The sequence below is a fragment of the Canis lupus genome, chromosome 6, assembly GCF_011100685.1.
Source record: "Canis lupus familiaris isolate Mischka breed German Shepherd chromosome 6, alternate assembly UU_Cfam_GSD_1.0, whole genome shotgun sequence".
NCBI classification, from domain to species: Eukaryota; Metazoa; Chordata; class Mammalia; order Carnivora; family Canidae; genus Canis; species Canis lupus.
The window spans coordinates 66,790,084-66,815,931 of NC_049227.1; the positions used below are offsets into that span (position 1 = coordinate 66,790,084).

Below are 25,848 nucleotides of genomic sequence, written 5' to 3' on the forward strand. Positions count from 1 at the left end.
CTAATTTATTTATTTTAATACTGTTGAGCACTGTATTAAGCCACACTTCTCAGAATTTTTTCTGGCACCTTTTTACAATAGAGTCCCCCACATTTTCTGCTCTGGGTTATTTAAAGCATTCAATTGTCTACTAATTTCCCTGGGTATCTTAAGTACCAAAATATGAATTTAAGACAATAAGGGAAAGGTCTACATTTTTATTAAATGAAAGTTGCTGAGGGTTATGAGGAGCCCACTAGAACTTTGTTATATTGTATTTTATTTCATTTCTTCATTACTTTTCTTTATTGTTTACATACAATTAAAGATCTTACCCAGGAGATAAAAGACTTTGTTAAGTCCAAATCAATGGCAGTACTTTTGGAGGAAACCTTGGTGGTTAGTTGGTGATGGCAGGATTTGTAGAAGCTCTGGAATTTAAAAGATGATTTTTATCGCTTAGCTCTTTCTACAGAATGAAACATGATGTGGACACCGGCAATTCCAACACTCTTCCTTGAACACACAGGAATTATCCAGGTAGTCTATCTATACAAACCTATTTCTGAGTCTAAATTCTCTTGAAGACACAACTGATGGGTTTCTCTTTCTCTGGTTACTTTTTTTCTGGTTAAATCTACATGTGCATAAAAATCACAAAGTGAATAGCTGGAGTTGCATTAAAATAGTTTTTTGATTCTATAGTGTCTTAACCAAACCTCTACTTCTTGATTTTTACCTCTGTCTAATAATATATATCTTAAATAATGATTTCTTACACTCATAATGAAAGGGTAGTTATTTAGGCAAAAGCTTTCTGATAAATTCAGTGAATGAAATGCATACTCTGCTTTAATCGTTGCATTTTTTCAAAGATGCATGGTAACAGCCATGTCTAGAATATTGAAATTCCAGAAAACTAGGACAAGTGAACGTGCAGATTTTGGGTCTGAGAACTGGAGGCATTCTAGTTTCAGTACAGTTCTGTCCTCTCCAAGTTTGTATAATCCCCACATCCTTCTTCATCCATGCAAAACTGTTCCCACACACTTTTTGCCTCCTGAGCCCTTTCTGTTTATGCCCCGTCAACCATCTCTTCCATTTCTTGCCAACTATGTCCTCCTATTGGTCTCTTTTTCCAAAGGAGACATTTTTTGGTTTCTTTCGGTAGCTGCATAGATTGAAGGAAAGGAGAGAGTTCTGAACAAGAATATACTTATACATTTTCCCTTAAAAATTAGAAAACTTTTAATCTCTCCCAGACTTAAATTTCTTCATGTCATATATAGTAATAAAGTCATATACAACTGCATTATCTTTGTGTGTGTAAACAACTTCCTGGAACTCACCCAGGTCTTAAAAAAGTACTTGTCTACATAATGCCCAAACATCCTGCTGAAAAATTCAAGTCAAAGCATTCAGTTGTTTGGTTGACAAGACACCATACTTTTGAGTATTTGTTTAATCAGAAGAAATCGAATGACTGTTTCTTAATATCTGGATGAATGGGTATTGTTTAAATAATGATACAGATATCTATTTTTTTTTTGCCAGCTATTCTGGTTTCAGTAGTCACAGCTTTGCTATTAGCACCTAGAGTGTAATTTATTCACTGTGACCACATTGCTGATATTTTTATATAATCAGACTGATTCTAAGAAATACAAAATGTTAGTTGCTGTTGATCACACAGATTTATGTTTTTCGCACAGATTTATTTTTATTCTAAATGTCACACAATCAATAAATCTTTACATATATATTTATATAAGTACTTATATATGTTTATATATTGATAGAGATATTCATAAAACTCAGTTTTAACACATAAAACATAATTTTATTTTATCATGCAGTAATATATAAAAATAGTAGCTGCAAAATTCATTTTTTAATTTTCTTATAAAATGCAAAATAAAGCATTTAGACAGGAAGGAGAGGACAAAAGAAACATTTAATTAGTCTTATATCGGTGTGAAGATAAGTATTCTTTATCAAGAAAAGTTACTGTTTATTGCATGATTGGAATCAACACACTATTTTTGATAAATTAATATTTATTATTTGTTTAATCAATTTTCAAATTTCCTTTTTTCTACTTCCTTTTTTTTTTTTTTTTTTTTTTCTTTTTTCTACTTCCTAAGTATTTACATGGTCCCTTAACTTGAGTAGACTTTTACACAAATTTGTCTGGAAATATTTCCACATTGCATTGTGGATTTTGTTTTTTATTTGGATTTCTTTTGATACTGTTTCTAAAATTTTCTGAACCTTGAGTCTACAATACATATATACACATACATATATATACATTTTATGGAATAAAACCAATTCTTTAAGCTATTAACTAGATTTTTCTGTTATAATAAGGAATTTCTTATTCACAACAAATTAAGTAATTAATTTTTTCCTCTTTAAGCTAATTTAATAAGTGTTTATTAAGTACCCATTTTATATTTGAAATGATATGCATATGCTGGTTAGGTTAATCACAAGTCTCAATGCAGTCAAAGCAGATATATTGATTTAAAAATACAGAAATGGCATTTATGCTTTTTGTTTTTGTGATCTGGGTGTATTTCTCCATTCAATCTTATGCCTATGCTTTCGGAAATAAACTTTTTATGCAAGTATCTTATCAGCTGAAAATTTAGAATTTAAAAATATTTACTAGTTAATAGCTTGTGTTCAGACAACTCAAACATCTTAAGTTTGTGATTTAGTTAAATAATTTGGAAATTTATATTACCTCCTTTTAAAAATTCCTCTCTCTCCATTTCCCATATTATGTGCATAATACAATATTTGATAGTCACTTTATTAATTTATACTAAATTGTTATAATGACTTCCATGTGGTTTTATATTGTTTATTTCTTTACAGAATCAGCAAAATTTATTATTAGAAATACAATTTCTGTATTGTGTATAGTTTCTGCCATAAAGTTGGCTGTAACTGCGACAAGTCTTTGAAAGTAGAGGAAAAAATATGGAATCAGGAGTAGCAAGCATTGATTCACTGAACATTTATTCAAGGGCTAAATTTAGCTTTCTCTTTGGTACTGAATGTCAAAATACTTATAGATAATATATGTACATACCCACATGAGCAAACATGTATACATTCATATATAAGTACTTAAAAATTTTGGTCATTTTAATTGTTTAAACAGTAACAAAAGTAAAATGGAAAAACATCTCCCTAAAATTATATAGAAATAAATTCTTCAAGTAATATTTTTACAAGAACAAAATAATAATAAAAAACTGGGGATCTCTGGGTGGCTCAGCGGTTTAGCACCTGCCTTCAGCCCAGGGCCTGATCCTGGAGTCCCGGGATCAAATCCCACATCAGGTTCTTTGCATGAAGCCTGCTTCTCCCTCTGCCTGCGTCTCTGCCTCTCTCTCTGTGTGTCTCTCATGAATAGATAAATAAATAAAATCTTAAAAAAAATTACTGTGGCCAATAGTATTGGAAAGTGTCCTCTTTCTGTAGCAAAAGTAATAAGATACACATTTCTTAATAAATAAACAAGGAGACAAAGAGTATAAAATATCTACCCCAAGCAAATGGCTTAAGTGAGCACATATTGATTAAAAAAAGATGAAGTGAAGTTTTCACACAAAAATATCACTATTACTGATAAAGTAGAACATTTTATGACCTTCCATCTTTAGGACTTCAGGCAGCAGGAGTCTGAACTTGGCTTCCCACTGTCAGTGTTAAAGAGATTAGTGATGTAATTGTCATTGAATCCAATGTCCTTCTAAAAAAAGACCTGAATTTGAAATGCAAATCAGAATTTATTGAATCTTTTATGACATGGTGGAAGAATTAAAGAACTTGGTTTATGATGAAAAGACAAGATTGACAACTAGATAAGAGCTATGTTTTTAGCAAAGTAACAAAACAAAAAATGAAATCAGATTTTTGGTGGTTCATTTTAACATGCAAACAGATTTTTTAGTAATGTGAGGACATTAAAACACTTAAAAGATCATCTTCTAGGCATCTGATCTTTGAAACAACTACCTTCCCTTCATCCAAGCCACTTAGTGGGCTCAAATGAAATCCATGTAAAAATCTTAAATAGTTGCAACCCCCGATGGTGATCACAAGAATTGGGTGTATATAAACACTATGCCCAATAGTTGTAACCCTGAACTGCATCAATAATAGTGGACATATCTGTTTTGGCTTCAGGGAATTGAAGGAGCCTGAGAGACAAATCCAAGAATCTCTATTTATATTCTGTAATGCAACATAAGATATATAAGCTGTTTTAGAAATTTTGCATTACAGAGGAAAACTGTATAATCTTGGACTTTGTTGGACTCAATCCAAAGGATTTTAGTGTGTAAGACTGTGTTTTGTAGTCCAAAGGCAGATATGGAGTTGCCGTTAAAGGAACATGAGTTATTGTTTTTAAACAAAAACAAAACAAGCTAGATCTCCGTTGATACAATGTGGTTCTCTAACATGACCAGGATGAATAAGTGATGTCAGAAATGGTGGCTACTTAGCTCTTTGGATTCTATGCAGCATTAATTGAGATGTGGTTTTGTAGAGCATGTATTACATGACAAATTAAGGCACAAGAACCATAGCAAGTGTTCCCTTCTTAAAGTAACTTGTACTTTTTTTGTGAATTTAAGAAATGTTTAGAGAATAATATATACCTTGAGTCGTGATCTGGGCGAGAGGGTCAATATGAGTTCCTAGAAGAGAGAGATCACTTTGGACTAGTGCTTAGCTGAGGCATGAAAAAAACATTTAATTTACAGCATCAAGATAGGGAGAGGAGATCATGTCAGGCAAGGAATATAACATGTTAAAAGCACAAAGCTTGAAGAACAATATTAGGTTGAGCGATAAAATTAATAATGACAGTAACAAACATTTACTGATAACTTGTGGGAGTCTGTCCTAAACACTTTCATCTATTACCTCATTTCATGATCAAGGTTTTTTTTTTTTTTTTTTAAATAAATGAATAAAGAAGATACACGGAGAGGTATGTGACTTTCCCTAGGGAGGAGCTGAGATCAGGATGTAGGTAATCTCAGAGTCAGTTTAATCGGTTGAAATGACCAGATATAAAACTTGTTTATTGTGGGAAAGAATCAACTTCCTGCTGACCTGGTATAGACATCTCGGTTTTGTTAACTAACGTCGGACATGACATATTTTATTTTAAAATCAGATTATTGCATTGTCTGTTTTCAATAGCAGGAAACCCCAATTCCAAGATTTGTGAAAATAAGTTACTGGTCACATAGTTAAATGTGAGCAGTAAGTACATAGCAAAAGTAATTTTAATTTGTAGTAGCTTTTATTATGTGGTAACTTTTAGTTTGTCTATTTACTGAGTTTCTTTACTGCCCCAAAGAAAATTGAGTTGTTCAACTCGGAAAACAAAAACAAAAACAAAAACAACTCCTGAAAGATAAACCTTGAAATGACATGTTGTTCAATTAGAAAAAAAAAGGAAAAAAAAATCTCAATTTCTGGACAGTCTAAATGTGGAAAAACCATTAGACACTAAAACTTGAGGCAAACTTACAAATTCTCTTCCTAAATTAAAATAGAAATTAATATTGCAAAGTCATTACACTATAGAGCTGGATATAAATGTAATTAATTAATGTTAGAAATATCATACAATTTAATAGAATTATTTTGCTAATAGATTTTCAATTGAGACTCCTGACTATAAAATAAGTCATTTTGATGTACTTTTCTGGAGAATCCTAATAGACACAGTTAATATACATTATTTATGCTCAGCAGTGTTTTTTATTATACACATGTGCCCAGAGGCTTAGGCAATGGGCAAAGATTTTTTTTAAATAAATTGAAAGAATAAATAAATTAAATAAAATTAAAGCCACATGTTACATTTTTGGAAGGGGAGAGCCACATTCATGTGACTGTTGGCTACCCCATATGTTAACCTTGAGTCGGCTTTCAGGTAATCTTGTGATTAAAGGCCTAGTCCCTAAATAGTCTAGGGCCAGTCTCTAGTGACATGCAGAGAAAGCAGTGGATGGAGAGTCAGGTTCAGCCCATCCTCAAGAACCTTGAACATAATCCATGAAGTCTTTGATAGAGCTGTGAGCATCTTGGTGATTTAAAGGGACCCATTCTTCTAACTAGGTAACTTTGAAGAGGTAGCTGTTCAGTACAGAGATCATCAGACATGGACTTATTTGAGCTTCATCACAATCCAATACCTGAAAAAATTATGGACCGATTAGAATTCTCATCTTTTCCAAGAGAATGTCTGGAAAAAGGATCAGGGAGAAACAATGCACTTCTTTCTCTACCTTTCTCTTCATTAAAACTAAGCAAAAAAGGAGAAAGAAGATGTCTGGAATGCAATGTGGAGATTGTGTTTTTTTTTTTTTTTTAATCTGCTAGTAGGGATTTACTTCTAATCATTCCTTGACTATATGATTATGTATTATGACAATGTCATAATACCAACTTTTTGATGGAATGTCAGAAACATTTTATAAGTCTGTGGTTCCCTGAGAACTCAAATGCTTTTATAACTCCATAAAGTTACTATAATAGGCTTTATGATTTCTTTTAAATGACTGTCAGAGGGACCTGCCATTATCTTGACACTTGTATTTGAGAAACTTCTGCTTGAGCTCTTACACACCTTCATGGCAACACTCAATGTCTAGGCTCTTTTGTGGCTTCCCCTTTCTGCTTCTCATTATGTCTAACCAGCAGAATGTTTTGTCTGTTTTGATCAGCAAGGTTAGAAGTGAGCGGAATTCTGAACCAATTTTTTTTTTTTTGCACTGTTTTTCAGTTCTGTTTAAGAAATATTTACTGAAGCTCTGGACCCATAAAAATGAAGTGGATTTTGAGCTTTTATTGATGTACTGGAAGAGGAAGTATTGCCCATTGTTACTATACCCAAAACATTTCAGGATTACAAGCAGAGAAATATGTCTTTATCATCAGAATTTAATATGAAATCATGTTCTTCTTCTGTCATACAGAAAATTTGTCATAGATTTTATCTGCAATAAAAGCTATGTCAATGGTGCCACGTAATACATTTGTAAAGGTTAGAGATATTTTAACCCTCATCTGTGACCAGAATAATAATAGTAAGTAGCCCACTGAAACGCCAATGGCAGATTGTTAAAAGTGTAAAAATTGTCTGCACGTATGAATGCAAAACAGCATAGGAATCCACATATTGCAATGTGGGGGGGGGGTCATTTCAAATGGTGTCCTTGAAACGATAAATTTATTACATACATAAAAAAATATGTGATTACTAATTCTATCAATCTTATGTCCTTGTCACAGATTTGTGTTTTTAAAGTCCAGAGAGATTATGCTGTTGTATTGGTTCAAACTCTCACAAAGGCCTGTGAAAATATAACAGTCACATTACTTTAATGACTTACTTTTTGAAATGTATCTTGTAACAAACTCTGCATAATGAACAGCATATTCTCAGAAATACAGGTTTTCCATACCTGGCTTTCCATTTCCAAAATTTATGTAATTGCCTATTTTTAACTTCTGCTAATTAGGAAAACAAATACAGGAGTAAATATTTGTACCTGGATCAACTATTCCTTGGAAAATTAAAGTTTCTGACATTTATTTCTATGAAATTGTAATATCTCTTTCTTTCTATTAATATTTCCTAGTGTGACTTCCAGAAAGAATTTAACTTTCTCCTTTAACCACACATTCTATTTTTATATTAAAAACTGAATTTCAGATATTACAACTTCTTTATCAGCAGCTGAACAATTGCTAAGCAGCCACAGGACATATATTTAAGTCCCTATGCCCGAAATTGAGTTACAGGATGACTACAATTCAGAACCAGCTAGAAAAATAAAATGCATTTTTAGATTTTGTTTTTCATTGAATGTACACGGGAAAGAAATAAAAGTTTTACTTAGGAAAATCCAGGTAAAATTCTCCTCCTCCTCCTGCTTCTGCTTCTTCTTCTGCTGCTGCTGCTGCTGCTTGAACAGCCCAGACAGTAGATTTATCTAAGCAAATGAATTCCTTTCTTAAGGCTCACACTGACTTCTGGTCATTTTATTCTGAGGTGCAGAATGTATTTTGAATACAAGATGATTTAATTTAGTTGGTTTAATCCACAGCTTCAACTTTTGCCTTTTCTTTTAAAACAAGTTCCATAAAAGCATCCACAGAAGCCTTGTTTTGATTACCCTTTATCCCTCAGCCTTAGATCAGTATCGGCTTTTCCCCTTGCTCACAATCCATTAGAGAAAATACTGTAGATTTCTACAGCATGACCAAAACTCACATTATGTTTGCAATTTTCCGTAAGATTTGTATAGTATAAAGTAAAAATGTTTGCTTTAAGAAACATCTGCTATAAATAAAATGACAGTGTAAATTTTCAAGAGAGCTGCACAATTGCTGTAAAGGTTCAAAACATGAGCCTTCTAGAGTGGGTTCCAGCACTTAGCAATTTTCCAGAGGGTCAACAGTGTTCACCTCGATGTTCCTGAACCCCCACCCAACTCCTAGTTCTCCCAGTCTCCCTCCCAGCTCCCAAAATTGCAATGAAATTAGCCTGTAATGCTTTCAACGCCCTTGCAGATCAGCTTTCATTCTCAGAGAAACATGGGAATGGCATTAAAATGTGCTTCCCACTCTTACAAAATATTTCCTCAAAATGCCTTAAAAACTCAAGCCAGTTACTTCAGATTCTGATAGTATCTTTATTGAATAGAATCAGCCAGCTTAAAAGGGTCAGCCATTCTGGTCAGTGACACATATTGTTTAAGAAGTTTCCAGAACTACTCATTAAAGCCGTGCCTCAGGAGAAATTTGTTAGGGAGAACAGAGACAAGCTGGCATTTCTTTTTTCCAAATTTTCCTGTTAGTCTTCAAAAACAAAGAACAGAGTTCTCATAGTATGCTTTTTTTTTTTTTTTTTTTTTTGAACAACAGAATCTTTTATGTTACCTAACGTGAAGATCTCCATAGCGTCTTTGGTCAGAAACTGAGTTGAGAAATCATTGAGTAAGAATGACAATCAGGAGTCAAAAATACACTATCGTTCAGAGGAAGACAGAGCCACTTTCCTGAACACGATTGTTGAGGAATATATTTAAAGCACATTTTTAAACTCCTTGATGATGTTGTTTATATATTTTAGTATAGATGGTGAAATCAGAGCATCAAACAGGACTCTAAAATTCAAAATATCAAATTCTATAGAATGACAAATATGTTATATTCAGGCTTTGACCTTAATAAGGGCTCCAGGGCTTGATGGAGACATGTGTAAATTAAGGCTCACTATTTTTCCGATAAAAAGAATGAAGGTAGCAAATTGTGTGAAAATCTCATTTATTTACTGCATATCTAGTATGAAAATAATTTTTGGTATTTATAGGAACATATTTTAAAGTGTTTTTTCATTATGTTACCCCAAAGGCAAAATTATTTTATAGGAAAATTGATTTGCTATCACATAAAACAAAGATAAGCATTTAAAAGGTCCAAACTAGTCAAATGATGGAAATTTTGCTCACAAACATTCCCGAATGTGTTACTGTAGTTTTGTCAGTGCACTTGTGTGTGCATGCATGTGTGTATTTTCAAAGCTTTCCATATTTATTGTTCTCAAAAATTACTTTTTGTAGCACTGGGGGAAATGTTAGGCTGCCACTTTCTCAGACAGCAAGTGCCTAATGCACACAGAAATTACATAAATTGTTATGACTATCAAAACCAATTGCCAAATTTTTTTTACAAAATACTTCCCCCTCTTATAAATGGTTTAATTTTCCCCTATCTCTTTGAGTCCTTTATCTTCTCCAATGTCCTACCCTGCAATATGTGTGAAATTTTATCAAAAGCTTTCTGATATTACCATAAATTACTGTGTAAGCAGAGCTATTGCTTATCTGTCAAGGGGGCTTTTTTCTCTTTCTTTAGCAATTTTCTCCATTTCTATATGTGTGAAAGGTTTTCCTTGCTATTTCTTACCAAGGACTGCACCTTAAAGGCTTTGACTTTTACTAAGGGGATACAGTAGAAAGTTGTTCGTGAAATAACCTCATGACACCACAAAGGGGCAAGAAAATCATTTTATTTCAAATGTTCTTTCTTTAACAAGTATTTAGGGAGAATAATTTCTATATGGCAGGACATATTCCTATGTTAGATATAGAAGAGGTATTTCTTTATATTTAATGTGTTCCTCTAACTCTTTAGTTCATTTGGTTGTGTGTTTTACATGCAATGACTATTTGCTATTTTTTCCAATTATTTATTTTTAAATCTCTTACAATATATTTCATTAGTGCAACATGGTAAATGTTAATCTTTTGATAGGAATTATTTTATGGGCCCTATTGTACCTGGTTAGTCATAATTTTTGACAACTATGCAATTATCTTTTCTATTGTGAGCTTTCTTTAAAAATATTCAAGGTTAATTGGATGGATATTATACTTTGGAAAGAAGTTATGATGATATCCTATTATAAACTGTGTAATCTGGGAAGAGGCTGAATATCAGGGTTGTTTTATTACTGCCACAGGCAGAGATGGAGTGAAATTTCTATTTTGGGCAGTGCAGGGAAAAGGTCACTTTGAAGATCCAGACTTTGAGAATGATTGTCATGATAACAGAATATCTAGAAACTGCTTTAAAGAAGAATAACATAAAGCCCTCAGTGATGTGCCTGGGGGGCTCATCAGCCAACTGGAATTCTGTTTCACACTCAATGACTCGTCCTGCCATATTTTTAATTTTACATAAATGTCACCTCAGGTATATTTAAAAGTCTTTTACGAAAATTAGATAACCCATTGTTCCCTCCATAGCACACACATGTTCGGCCCACAGGAGAATTAAAAACCAAAATAGAAAAGATGTGTCTCTCAATCTGTTTGTATTGAGATCTATGCAGTAATGTAGAAAATGTTCATATTTATCATCAAGGTTATGTATGTCAACAGCGATCAAATTGTTTTCAAAGGCAACACCAGAGATAATAAGCAATGACAACAAACTATCAGGCTTCCTTCTTGAATGGCAATTTTCTTCTCAGCACAGCTACTATGTACAGATGCCGTCACTCCGACCACAACAGGCCATCTCTGCACATGTATTGTGAAAGTGATGGGAAAAACACTGCAGCCTCCATGTCTTATTAGAGCTTTTCTTTTATTGCTATATTTCTCTTGTATATTTACGCCTTTGGTGAGGGTGAAATCGAGACTGCTGTTTCTGGAGATGATCCATCCTGAGTTCCACCCATACAGCCTCCAAGAGCTGGCCATAGGAGCTTGGACAAGGGCAAGGATATTTCCCCATTTTCAAAATAGAGACAACAATAGAAGTATATCAAAGGGACTTTGTGAGGATTAAACAAAGTTAATCTCTTTGTCTATTATCGAATTAGTAATTAAATGCATTTCTTTTTTCAGAGAGAGAGAGATAGTGTGAGGGGGAAGGGAGGGTCAGAGGGAGAGGGAGGGAGAGAGAGAGAGAGAGAGAGAGAGAGAGAGAATCTGGAGAAGATGCCCCTCTGAGCGCAGAGTCCCATCTCAGGACAATTTGTAAATTGTGTGGTCAGAGAAGGTGTCAAGAAGCTGGCATTTGAGCAAAAGACCTGAAGGAAGAAAGTAAGCAGTCATGTAAATATCTAGAGGGGGGTTGTTCCAGGGAAAGAGAAGGCAAAGTACCAGGCCCAGGGGAAGGAGCATGCTGTGGAGGTTTAAGGAGCTGCACAGAAGTCAGCATGAGCAAAGAGGAGATGATGATATCAGGGAAGTCCTGGGGGCTGCCCTATGTAGGATCTAGTAGGACATGCTAAGGACTTTTCATATTACTCTAAGAGAGGTGGAAAATCATCAAGGCAGTAAGGTTTTTAGCAGGAGAGTGATATGATATGACATTCCTTAAAGCATCATTGGGCAGCTATACTGAAAATAGGTTGTAGGGGTCAAGGACAGTGACAGATCGATCAGGTAGTGAAGCTCTTGCACTAAATCCACACAAGAGGTAGCGGTGCTGGCCTCAGGTTTGAAGGGAGTGATTATAAAGTGCTTGTAACGTTCCCTGTCATATGGTATTATAGTTAGTATTATCTTCCTTCTTATTTCTTCACCGATATATATATATAAAATGCCTGTATTTCCTACATGATGTTTCCAATTATTATGACATATTCTGATGTTAATCATTCAACTATTTTTCAGTGAAATTGTTTAGAACAATGGTTAGGGATCTTTAAAAAATCCAAACTCTTTTACTTTGAAAAGTTGAAAAGGTTCCTATTAGATTAGACTTGGATATTTCCATGATATGTCTCCTAAATATTTTTTTCTCTCTTGGAATATATTTAGCTCATTTAAAATATAATTCAGCTCCAATCTGCAATCCTTCTATCTAAGAAGTCAAAGTGTCATATGAAATAAAGGCAGAGGCTTGTTAAAAGTATTGGGGCTCCTAAACAGTGTTTTTTCTTCTCCAGGAGCAGCAAAATTAGGGGAAGGAGTGCAGTTACAATAGTTGTCATTCAGAATTATGAATGAGGGTCTTTGGTTGGAGGTTCAAATTTCTGAAGAGTGGGACTGAGTGGTGAGATTGTGAGGAGATAGCTTTTTTTTTTTTTTTTTAAATAAAAGATTAAATCAGGAAAACTAAATGCCCAGCTAGCTGTGGATGAGAGAAACTGAAATCAGCCATCCTGTCTTCCCAGTTTCATGCTAGATTGCAACAAGATCACTGGGTCTCAGGGAGTCTAGGAAAGCATCATGTGCACTACAAATAAGTAAGAATTTTAGAGAAACTCTCTGGTAATTTGCTACCTGAATATGGCATTAGGCAGTTGTCTAAATCAATCCCAACAATGACCTAAGTGTAGATGTAGATATAGACATTAATTCACTTAAGAAATATTTGCTGAACATGTTCTCTATGCAAGAAACTCTTTTAGGAACCAGGGATACAGAGATAAAATGAAAAGTCCCTTCCTCATAGAACTCACATTGTAGTGAGGGAGACAGCTGATAAACATTTAAGGAATTGAATACATGATATAATATTATGTAGTGACAAGAGCTGGACAGAAAAACATGAAGTGGTGTAAAGGTGGAGAGTGACAGAGAGTGCATTTTGGACAGGCTGCTTAGGAAAGAGATGAGATCTCTGAGGAGGGACATAAGAGTGAGACATGAATGTAGCAAATCTGCAAGCCATAGTCTTGGGGAAAGCATTCCAGGCAGAGAAAAGTCAAAGTGTAAGGCCTCTAAGGTGAGGACATTTCTGGTTTCTTCTAGGAATAGAAAGGAGGCCATGTGACTCTCTACCATGAGGATATGAGGAGCACAAGGGTAGGGTATGAGGCTGATGGGAAAGGATGTGGGTTTCCATGTTATGGGCAGTCATGGGTGGTTGAGACCATTGAAGTGTTATGATCTGATTTTCATTTTGGAAGGATCATTCTGTGGGGCAGGAAGAGAAAGGAAGCACAGATAGAAATAGGAGGTGCAATCAGGCAGCTATTGCAGGCACCCAGGGGAGACCAGGGCTTGGATAACTTGGTCATGAATAAATCTGAGATACATCTATAGGTAGAAGTGACAATATTCAATCATGTGAGAGAAAAAAAAAAAGAAAAGAGAGGTTTGGTGCATGTAATAGCTATGTGAATGGTGTTATTTCACCAATTGAGGAATGCAAATTTGGGAGAGTGCAGCTGGAGTGCAAGGGAAAGTTTTTTAAAAGAAGAAATGTTATCTTCTCGTGTTCTCCATAAAGTCCACAACACTTCTGAGACATAAAAAAGCAATTTCTATTGTTTAAAAAAAAAAAAAGTATCACTTGAGATAAAATGGAGGTGGGCCATTTAACTTACTCCCTTGAGATAAGCATAAATATGGTCTATCACAATGGTTTTCAAAGAATGTTCTGTGGCCCGTTGGTGGGCTTTACGGGACTTCCCACATAGCCTCAAACTGACTGAAATGAACAGGAGGTCCTTCTCAACATTAATGAAAAATCAGGCCTTATTCCATAGACCCATCTTATCTTTACTTGTAACGAAGAGGTTTTTATTTCGTTTTACTAGTAATCAATGATAGTGACATTTGGCATTTATATACCAAAAATACCAAGTTGCTAGAGCATCCTGAAGGCTAATTTAGTCTTATACTCAGAAGTGTTGACAATGCTTGACAATAATCCCTCAGTTTAAGGGAAAGATAATTTGTTAGAGGTGAACCAGAAATGTCTAGAGTTGGCAAGGATTTCAAAATTTGCAAAAGAATGAAGGAGTCCATGCCAACAATTATTAATGTGCAACATACTCCTGCTCTTATGAGGACATTCACATATTGGGGAAAATGTCATTCTTTGAAGGTGAAAATTGGATAGGATAGTTAGTTAGAGAGTTAGTATCCTACTTAAATCAGTTTAAAAGGTACTCAAGGTGTTACAGAATTTCAGTGAGAGAGAGGATTCAGGGTTTTGTGTTTGGGAGAAACGATTATATCAGGAACCAGGGTGTGGAGTTGTGAGGCTAGCTGTGAATGCAATTCAAAAATTATAAGCTGGAAGTTGTGGATGAAACCTAGCCCAGGGACAAAGGGGTTAGGCTCTGATGGTAAACTTGAAGACATTTAGCCACTGGTGTAAAAAAGCCATTTTCTTCCTTTAGGCTTTTTGCTTTGCATAAGAAAACATGAAAGATTTAAGAAAGTTTGTTCCCAGAGCTGTAATAAATGTAGTCACGTGTGACAAATGAATCCCCACAAGACCTAAAATGGTTGGTTTCTTGATGCTCCCCTGAGCCTGTCTTACCTGGGGAAGGTGTCAAAAATAGCCTGCATCTTGACTATGTTGTTCATATGAGGCAGGAAAGGGCATTGCAAGAGCCTGGTGGTACATTTTTGAACTTTTCCCTGAGTCCTGATCTCCCTGATTCCTAGCCTAGGGGTGCAGTAAGTCCAGAAGGACACTGGGAGGATAATAAGGAAACAATTGAGTTCATATAATAGTTTTTTTTTTTTTTTTCTGCTTTAACCATAGTTCACTTCCTATGACTTTTTCATGCAAAGTACTTTCATTACTCTTCATAGTTATGTTTTTGTATACCCCTTGTTTCCTGTGATTTCTCTCTTGAAGAGACAGCCTAACAATCTAAAAGTATTTGACTTATCTAGGGGCAGCTACCTTAAAATTAAACTTTTAATGAGGGCAAAATATTACCCCTCAATTCATGAGATCATAAAATCTTGAAAATGTGAAGGATCTCATGACAATGAAATCTCTGATTGAAAGAATGGGGGAATGGCACCATTTTTATTACCACTGGGAATCCTGGTATATCACTACAGAAAGAGAAGTGTAGGGCTCGGGGAAGGCCATCCCAAAATATACACTATGGTGTATTGATTATTTTGAATTGAAGCTATTTGAGAAACAACCAGTGCAAGGAGACTCCAAGCCTCTCCTGTCACCCTGAAACCAGGAAACAAATCTCCAATATGAAAAATTCCATATCTGGGCTACATCCTTATTACCAGAGATAATTAAAGTCAAGAAAGGTGTAGAAATAGCACTGGGTATTACATGTAAGTGATGGATCACTAAATTCCACTCCTGAAAACAATATTACACTATATGTTAATGGACTAGAATTTAATGAATTTGAAAAAGAAAAAAAATAAATTTTACATAATGGATTGTTTGGGGAAAAATAAAAATTTAATTGAGCTTTATAAAAGAAAGAAAAAGAAGAAACATACTGTTACCTTTTTGACTCATCTACCACTTTTGCCCAAATTCTGCTTACAATTCCTTATTGATTAAAACTCCCAAATATCTGTTTTCCTTATCCTGTAAATTCCTTACAAATTTATTGTCTTTTTGTCTAAAATGTATAAAAGCTGCCTGACTCGATCATTTTCTTGGGTCTCAATCTCTTTATGGGGTCTCTGTATGCAGGCAGTTGAACTTTGTTGTTATTTCCCTGTTGATCTGTCTCATGTAAATTTAATTCTTTGCTTAGTGGGAAGACCTTGAAAGGTAGAGGAAGCATAACAAAAAGAATCCTGTGACGTCTAATTTTTTGGAGTATTTATAGATTAAGACTTTGTGAATTATTAAAATCAGATCAGTTTTGAACCACTTAAATTAACAAAATTGCATCTAAGCCAAAGTGCAGTTAAGACACCCTTCAGAGCTAGAATGGTTGCACTTAAATTCCTGCTGTCATTCACTAGCTGCGAGGTCTTCCACAAGACATGGAGACACTCCATGTCTCAGGTTCCTCATCAGGAAAATGAAGACCATAATGGAATCAACCAAAAAGGGTAGATGACATAAATCAATATATAGAAAACACTTAGTAAAGTGTCCAATGTCTCAAATTGGTAAATACTATAAAAGCTCTAGTTTTGTTAAAATTTGCTGGTTCTTTGAGACTAGATCTTATGTTCTACTCGGTCGGTTATCACCTGAAAATTACTAAATTGCCTCTCTTTTAGGTGACTTCTGGAAAATAGGAAGATAATAGGACCTAAAATTGTAGGCTTAGTATGATGGTCCTGTGTGTGTGTGTGTGTGTGTGTGTGTGTGTGTGTGTGTTAAATCCAAATAGGTGTTTGTCGCTATTTTCATCATTGTTATTTTGCTGCAATCTCAAAGCATGCTACTTAGGTTTTTTCTTTTTTCTTTTTGGGATATAAAAAGAGTGACTATTTTAATTCTTCCATACGATTTTAAGGAATTCATGTGGTTGTTTACTCTGGAAAACATGCAATTGTGTTTACCAAAACATATGGATGTTTACTATAAATGCTTCATTCCTAAGTTCTGCTTCCACATGTGCATATCAGGTATAATGATAATATTTAACCGTGGTAAAGTATTGCATGCTATATAAATGTGTATAATGTGCTTCGCAGGATCATTTTCATCCTCATGTTAATTATTTGAGCAAAATGTAAATATTTAATTGAATGTAAAAATTGATCCTATACATATTTATTTGCTCTATCTATTCTCAGTGTAAATTCAGTATGATTACTAGGAGCATAATTTCAACTGACTTCTATGAAGAAAATTTCACCTGAAGTAACAGCCTGCAGCCCTTATTATGGAAAGCCCCCAAAAGGAGCTTGCAGAATCTTGGGAGGATTTCTTAAATCTTATAAAAAAAAAAAAAAAAGAAAAAAGAAAGTGAGAAAGTAAGAGAAGATTTCTCCTTAAAAAGAAATCTGAAAATATAGCATTAGAAACTGGAGTTCTTAATCTGTTGACATATCAAACTCTTACTCTTTCATTGTTCATTTTATATTATTATGTGTCTCATTTCTACAGTACTTAAAAATTGCTGTATATTAGTAAGTACCAAAAACAGATGAATATTGAGATGTAAATTTTTGTACTTTAAAAGTAGTTACCCCAAAATTATGTCTTTAAAGTGATCCCACACCTACAAGGGACAACATGAATGCACTAAGAGAAGTTAGAATACAATATGGTGTGGTTTACCACTGGAAGACACAAGCAAGTTTACTTAATTTTATTTCTATCAAAATGAATCTTGAGAACTACTGATTACATGTGTCCCCTTTTCAATGTATTGTTTAGAGTCTAGAGTAAAGGACAGAGGTACTGATGAAAAATAAATGGACCGAGACGGGTTTTGTGAATCCCAGATCTTGCTGTTAGTATGTTCATAAACAATATGTGAATGTTACAGTCCAACAATTTTTTGCCCTCTTTAGAATACTGTAAGCCAAAATACTTTACATAAAATGCATGGGCTTTTTTTTTTTCTTGCTTTGTTTTTCTGCTTTGTTACCTTCAAGTTATACTGTGTTTTTGATATTACAACAACTTAGAGTTTGCACCACTAAATGTGACTCTATAAAGGGCCTCTGATACTGTACTTTCTTTTATTTATGTTTTTAAAATATAAAAACAATCTACCCTTGAGGATAAACAAAAACTCAGAATTGCACAATTTCAACTCATTTGCAATGTGGCTTGTTCAACATTACATATAGTACTCATATCACTCATAAAACAGAATATTTCCAATTCTTGCACTACTTCTAGATTCTCAAAATTTTTAAGACTTGCAATTCATGACATTTTAAGAAAATATGTAGCCTTACAGGCCATCTAACTGACTCTGGGATTTTCACATAATGAAAAAAATTCTGGACAAAGACAAGTGAACAAAATGCTTTGAGGAGTCACTTACTCTCATTGCTTTTGTCTTTTTGAAGAACGCCTTGTCAAAATTTGCCTACCTTTGAAAATGATTAGGAATGATTCTATAATATTATTTATAAACTTTCTTATAATAATAATTTTTATTAGTAATTTTCACCAAGAAAGGTTAATTCTTTTCAAATCTTTATTCTTTTATCCTATTTTGGACCTCCTTCAGTAGTTGTGGTTAGTTCTCCATCCAACATTTGTAGGATATAGATGGATGCACCTTCACAGATACACACACATTCACTCACCCATTCATAGACAAACAAAGCAAACTGAGAAACATGACAACAGTAATGTGAGTTACTGTATATTTGGAAAATGAAAGATAAAGGAAACTAGAGATCCTAGAAATTACTAGGAAACTAGAAATGTCTGAAAGATAAAGGAAACTAGAAACTAGAACTACTCACACAGCTGTGGAAGATCTTTCCATAGTTTCCAGGGATTCTACTATCCATCCATATTCAGCAAAAGGTGAGAATAATCATTTCATTAAATCTTCTCAAAATCCAAAATATTCTGTTTCTCACATGGGAACCTTAATAGTACTGACTGTCTCTTTTTTGAGAACTCAGAACATGAGTTCTACTTGTGGTGCTACCTAATTTGCTGTGCAGCTTTAGGCAAGCCACTTAACCTCTTTGAATGATACTGTTTCTTTATATGAAAATTTCCATAAAAACATTAGTCTCTGTCTGTTCATCTGGTTGCTGTGAAGAGCCCAATATGAAGATTACATCAGCCATAAACATGTATATGTTTGTATATACATGTTTATATATATGTTTATATATACATAGAACTATGTTCTATGAGCAGTACTTAGCTAGACACATAGTATTAGATCCAAATAATTGTCATTCCTAGGGATACTCTGTGGCTCTTCAGCTTTTATAGACATCTAATTCTATTTTATTTATTTATTCTACAAACCTTGGTTTAATATCCCCATTCTGAGCAACGAGCATTATCCGGGGTGTTTGTAATCAAGGGCTCTAAAGTGTGGCTGTATAAGCGATGCTAGCTTTGGGTGCCTAATGCCGGGAGGCATGAGATCCAGGCTCCTCTCTGCTCCTTAGGAAGTAAGTCCTAGAGATGCAGAGAAAGGGGAACCCTCTTACACTGTTGGGGGGGAATGTAAACTGGTGCAGCCACTCTGGAAAACAGTATGGAGGTCTCTCAAAAAGTTAAAAGTAGAGCTATCCTACGATCCAGCAATTGCACTACTAGACATTTATCCAAAGGATACAAAAATACTAATTCAAGGGGATGCATGCATCCCGATGTTTATAGAAGCATTATAAACAATACCTCAATTATGGAAAGAGCCCAAACGTCCAGTGACTGATGAACAGATAAAGAAGTTGTGTATATATCATCTCTTCAGTCCGAATAGCACCATCATTCTTGGCCCTCTGAGAAATGTCAGATTCCTCAAGACATATTTTAGATAATTTTCCTCTCGGTCCTCACCATTTCTCAGACTATAATATAGGAACTGTGCCTGGTCATATTGTTCTAACACCTTCACAAATTCCACCACATATTAGAACTGCACCAGGGACAAAACCCTATCAATAAGACAGAGTGTAGTGCCCACAGAAGATGGTCTAACATGTTGTTCATCTTTATGTGGACACTGCCCTTAAGCTCTTGGGGTCAAAAGATTGCACACATTTCATAAACTTTTTCATCCCCATTATTACAGTTTCACTGTACACTATTTGGGTTGAAATTCTCTGCTATTTCTGCAAACATCAACATAATTAGTGCTCTGAAAGCATGCTATTGATATGGTTTGGAAAGTTTTAAATCTTGGATTGTGCACAGAGAAAAGTTAAAAATTTAAATATAAATGTCCAATTAATCCACAAAGCAATCTTTAAATATTCTCATATATTCTGTCCTCAAAAATCCTCATTTTCCATTCAGGCAAAATCATGTCATAATCCAAGAATACAGAATTATTAAAGCATATAAATTCTAAAACTTGTGGCTTGTTCCTGGAAATAATTACATTGATTGAGGCACTGTGATTTGAAGTAGAATGTTTTTGTGAGTTGCTGCAGGAGAAAACTCTTAGGCTTCATAAATCTAAATTGAGTGATTGAGAAAAAAAAAAGAAAAGGTCTATAAAGCTATGAATACCTATTCTAGTAAAGGATGCAAAAATTTCAATAAAGAAATAATTGGTAATCTTGAATTCAGTGACAGAAAATTATAAATCTGTCTCTTTTATGAAGTCTCTTGTGTGAAATATGGATGAGTTGAGGTTATAAAAAAACATGTTTACCAGCAGGAGCCTAAATCAACAGCTTTGAACATGATAGTTCAGAAAGTAGCAGGGAGCCACGATTCCTGACATGGGCCACACTGACGTTTTTTAATTTTTTTACTTTCCCACTGTATCCATCTCCTCTCCTGCCCTGCCTTTCTCTACCTTTGTCCTTGGTTAAAATAAACCATCATAGCATTAAATCTGTCTCCCACGGTTAATTACTGCAGTGATGTGTGAAAGCATTTAGTTGCAGCACCTTCTCAATGGGTTTTAAAGACACAGTTTAATATTAGTTTGTATGGTGGTTGCTGTACATCTTCAAACCATAAAGACCATGTCAAGTGCTCCAAGGAATAATGAAATATTAATTTCGAGACAAAAAAATTAAGTGGCTTAAAGAAGAAGCTGTTGTGTATCCCATGAGTGGCTTTTAAGACATTGATATCTATGCTTTGAACATATCTATTCTTAGCCATTCAAACCACATGTAATGAGCCCTAAGTAACTGTCTGCCTTCAATTTTGTAGCACACAGATTGAAACCACCAATCCCTTCTGTCAGAGCACAGCTATGAAGAAAAGGCCCCCCTTTTCTTACCTACAGTCCTGTATTTTTGACAACATTATCCGATGTAGAAGACCTGTTACTGTCTTGTGTACACTGGAGAGAAAAAAAAGGTACATTTAATCCTTAAAGAAATAGTAACATCCAAGTACTTTGTGGTAAGTATACATATGGATTTAGTAATGCTTTTCCATACTTATTTCATTAAATACTTTATTTGTGAAAAGAAAACCCCAAAGCCAAATGGAAACCTTTCCCTCAGTCATTCATGCAACGAATGGTCATAGAGCATCTATTGTGTGCTAGAGTTGATATACAAATGATCTTGTTTATCCAAAATTTAAGAAATGATCAAGATACAAATGGAAATAAGTTGTTATTATAAGAAATAACTTAAATACTGCTAGCACTTGATAGATATTGAGCAGTAAGAAATTAGTTAAAAAAAAATAACTCACTGTTGGCTTTGAAATTGAGAGCTCCATCAGACGTGTTATTATATTTTGATGATGGCATCAGTTTTCCTATTTCGCTGCTGATTTTCCTGCAAAGTAGGAGTATCATGAATGCTTCATTGGCTCCTAAATACCAATATTTGTAAATGGCTTGTGGGACTACGGTAAGATGGGAAGGTGTATAGAGGGTGATCACAATAAGGACGAGCTGAAGCTTTAAGGACAATTCTTGAAGATGTTGGTGGGAAAGCTGAGTAGATACATAAACCAGCAAGCACTTATAAAAGCCTTAAAGCAACAAGATAAGAGGATGGTGGAGAAACACCATTTAAAGAGTAAAAGCTTAAAGGAATCTCTTTTCTCATCAATAATTGTATAAAATATACATGGCCCACATGGATTATATGCACACATTATGTTGAGGGACATGATGTCATGAGAATATCTTTTCTGTTAATGTTCCCAGAACTCTTTGATAGAATCAATACTCATCGTCTTAATTCACTAAAATATACATCTGTCTCCAATATAATGAAAGCTTATGGAACCCACATTTTTAAGGCTTTTCTATTTAATATTCAAGACCTAAATGAACAAACAGGATAGATACTCTGTGGATTCATTAGCAAGTGCCAGCAACACACCATATTTAATGGTCAGAATTGGTCTCCGAACTGGAATTGCTATTAGAAAGATCCACCATTTGACTTTACAGACAAAGCATGTTTATAATCTTATGACAGTTTGAAAACACCTGGGCTATCCATGAATGTATTACTTCTAAGTATCATCTCTTTCAGATGGTCCAATCCACTCTTAAGTCTCTGCTTTTTTTTGGTTGTTGTTGCTCTCACATACTGAGACGTGTTTGGCTTAAAATTAGATTATTTATTCCTAAGATGATATGACAGCTTCATTTTAATTTCTCTGTCAAGCTTCCATTTTATTTTATTAAAGATTTTATTTATTTATTCATAAAGAGGGAGGCAGAGACACAGGCAGAGGGAGAAGCGGGCTCCATGCAGGGAGTCCGATGTGGGACTCGATCCCAGGTCTCCAGGATCATGCCCTGAGCTGAAGGCAGGCGTTAAACCACTGAGCCACCCAGTGATCCCCTCAAACTTCCATTTTAATACTCTCACTAGGAAGCAGATTGAGAAAGCAGGGTTGAGCGTTGAATGATTACATCTGGACTTTTGTCCACCCACAGGTAGAAGCAATTGCCAATAGCAGAAAGAGGAGAAGGCTCCCCAGTGGCTGTATTGCATCCACAGTCCTCATCTCTAGTCAGGCATTTGTCAGTTTCCATCTAAAAACCACCTAGTGTTTTCAGTGACACCTTTTTCAGGTTGTTACTTTTAGCATCCTCTCTGTATCATGCACTGAACACAGTATATCCTCCGTAACTCATTTATTGTCAAGAATTTAGCTCAAGGTGTATTGTCTCTTGGAAGAATGTACCTCAGCAAGGTCAAACTGAACTAAAAGTGGGACTTTTCTTTTTTCTTTTTGCTTTACTTTCTCTTTTCTTCCTTTTTTTCTTTTTAAACCCAGAGTGTCAATGGATTCAATACCCAAGAGTTGTCTCTTCTCACTAACAAATAGAAAAATAAATTGCAAGAAATGTACCACTCTTGCATTCAATGTTGATAGTGGGGGAGGCTGCAAAGTGGGTGGGGGTAGGAGGTTATGGGAACTCTGTATACTTTCTGCTCAGTTCTCTTGTTAACCTAAAACTACTTTAAAAAAATAAAATCTATCTAAAAAGGTGGAGGGCGAAAGTAATACTCCATTTATATAAACAGAGATGCCACATTTGCATTTTAGAAGAGGAGAGATTTGGTTTTGTGAGTCAAGTTGGTTTTATATTTGCCATCATTGATTCTGTAAGGTGCACTTATTAGTGAATTTAAAAGTCTTGTGTCAGGAGTCCCACATCGGGCTCCCTGTGTGGAGCCTGCTTCTTCCTCTGCCCTCTCTCTCTCTCATGAATAAATAAACAAAATCTTAAAAAAAAAAAAAGAATTGGAAAAGTCTTGTGCCAACTTTTTTCATTGTTGTTGACCAACGGCAGATTTCTCTGAGGTTGTAATCGCCGTGCAGAAAATTATAAGAACGTTATACGTTATTTTTCAGCCTGAACAGCTGAACAAATGACTTCAATGGGCAAGATTTTGAATCATAAAGATGGCAATGTAGAAATATAAAATTCTGGCCTCTGATCTTTTTTTTGTGTATATGTTATAATATGGAAGAGAAATGGCGTGAAAAGTGTATGAGGAAGGAGAGCACTGTAATAAGTGAGAGATGAACCTCACTGAAAAACAAAAACCCATTGAAGACTATTGGTTTTCTCCTTCTCATGTGTTCATTAATCTATCCCTGTGTTTTACTCAGCATTTTGTTAATGAATACATAATTTTTTGAGGGGGCATATCATGATCTAGACGACACCAAATCTAAACCAGAAATGCTATTTGTTGTTAGAGCCTTAGATGGTGTATATATGTTGCATGCAACCACTCAGGATTTAGAAACCAGAGAACAGAATTCATAGTGTAAGATTTGGTGTTCAATGAGAGACTCCTAACTCTGGGAAACGAACAAAGGGGTGGTGGAAAGGGAGGTGGGTGGGGGTTGGGGTGACTGGGTGACGGGCACTGAGGGGGGCACTTGATGGGATGAGCACTGGGTGTTATGCTATATGTTGGCAAATTGAACTCCAATAAAAAGAAATAAAAAAAAAAAGACTTGGTGTTCAGAATGTCGAACAAAGAATTTGACACTGTTCATTGCTTCACAAACAGAATTTTCAGAATCCCTGGCAGCTAAAGGCTGGTACTCTGAATAGAATGATATGTTTGGATCTGAGAGAAGAAATTCGACAGCACTGACACTGTCTTGATGTTATAGAGTCCTACGTGGCAAATGGATTTCTTTCCCCCAAAAAAAGTTTTATTTGATTTCCCAAACTATAGACTCCTTTTAAATCTACTTAAAATTTGCAGATTCGTTTGTTTTTTGTATCAGGTTTCTTTGTAGGCTAAGGGGATTCAATCTCTCAGACTGTAGGTCGGCATAAGCTATATGCGAGGGATTCCTAAGTGCCAGAGGGTACTAACTCGCCTCTTGTGTAGTCCCAGATTCACAGAGAAAATTAGATTCTCTCATACTAGAGCAAAGGTAGTAGCCCTACACCACTGAAGTGTCAGGCAGTTTCTCTCTTCTCCCTGGCTCCTTTTCAACTAGGTTAGCAGTAAAAGTGGTGTCTGTGAAGAAAGAACAAAATGACAGCAAATTCAGACTGCACTGGAATATTCACTAGATGGTAGGAGCCACCTGATTTCCTTCATGTTTACAATTATAGAGGAACGTAAGAAATAATTCCCACTCTATAAAAAATAGTCTTCTGTAGATTTAAAACCAGCTGCCCAGTCACTGAAGAAGAGAACAAAAGCATGGGATGTTTATACACACACAAACTAGAACAGATGACCCTCGTCAAAGATAGCACATGAAACCACAGAGAAACAGAAGAAGGGATAAAGTGGGAATCAATACGTAACAGAGCAAAAAGAAAAGTTTGAATTTAAATCTAAGCTGCTAAATACTGGTTGAGCAGGTTCATTGTTCTCTTGAAAAAGAAATCGCTACTTCAGCATCAAGAAAGCCCCTTTAGGCTTTGACTATTTTCACACTACCCAATTAAACTGTACCATTGCATACTAATGAAGGTAAACATGAAGGCGGGGTAAGGGGAGGCCAAGAAGGGGGGAATGGGGGTTGAGAGGGAGACAGGGGGGGGGGGGCGGTCCAGAAGAGAGGAGGACCAAGCCTCTAGGTTTCTAACTACTTTTTTTTTTCTTTTTCGAAGAGCTTAGACTTTCAAGTTTCTGAAAAGCAGAGTTCTCAAAACACTAAAGAATTCATTGGTTTGTGTTGTTTGTGCTAATTTTATTTCAGCAGAATCGGTGGGCCTCGTAGAAATCTCCAGTGGTCCCTTAAACAGGAGCTAAGGGAGCAGGCTGGAGGCAAAGAGGGGGAAAAACAACAGCAAATACAAACCCAAATCAAAACAAACATGCTAACTTTAGTCCATCCAGGTGAGTGTGTCTGAAGGATCCCAACTCCTCTACAACCCCAGTCAGGTCCTCACTGCAGCTGCTTTTCTCAACTGCCTGTGGCATTAACTTTTAAAACTTGAACAGTTCCAGTTGGATGCCAAGCATACCTGAGATCACTTATGATGGGCACGATTAGCCATGCTCCTTAGCCATAGTAACCGTGGGGTCTTTA

The 25,848-nt window shown here is 35.2% G+C and overlaps 2 long non-coding RNA genes across 5 annotated transcripts in view; one reads left to right on the plus strand and one right to left on the minus strand.

Annotated features, from left to right (window-relative positions):
• Nucleotides 1-25,848, plus strand: part of LOC119872368 — a 56,835-nt gene that overhangs the window by 28,371 nt on the left and 2,616 nt on the right. For 2 of the 4 annotated variants that reach the window (XR_005360453.1, XR_005360450.1), the window contains 3 exons: nt 443-519; nt 21,061-21,210; nt 25,516-25,655. This is a non-coding gene — a long non-coding RNA (uncharacterized LOC119872368). The remainder of the gene's footprint in view (nt 1-442; nt 520-21,060; nt 21,211-25,515; nt 25,656-25,848) is intronic. The other 2 variants (XR_005360452.1, XR_005360451.1) reach the window with 2 other exon arrangements.
• Nucleotides 5,796-25,848, minus strand: LOC111096527. The gene is made up of 4 exons (XR_005360454.1): nt 25,784-25,848; nt 21,556-21,641; nt 21,131-21,193; nt 5,796-6,212 (listed from the first exon to the last, which is right to left on the minus strand). It is a non-coding gene; the product is annotated as an uncharacterized LOC111096527 (long non-coding RNA).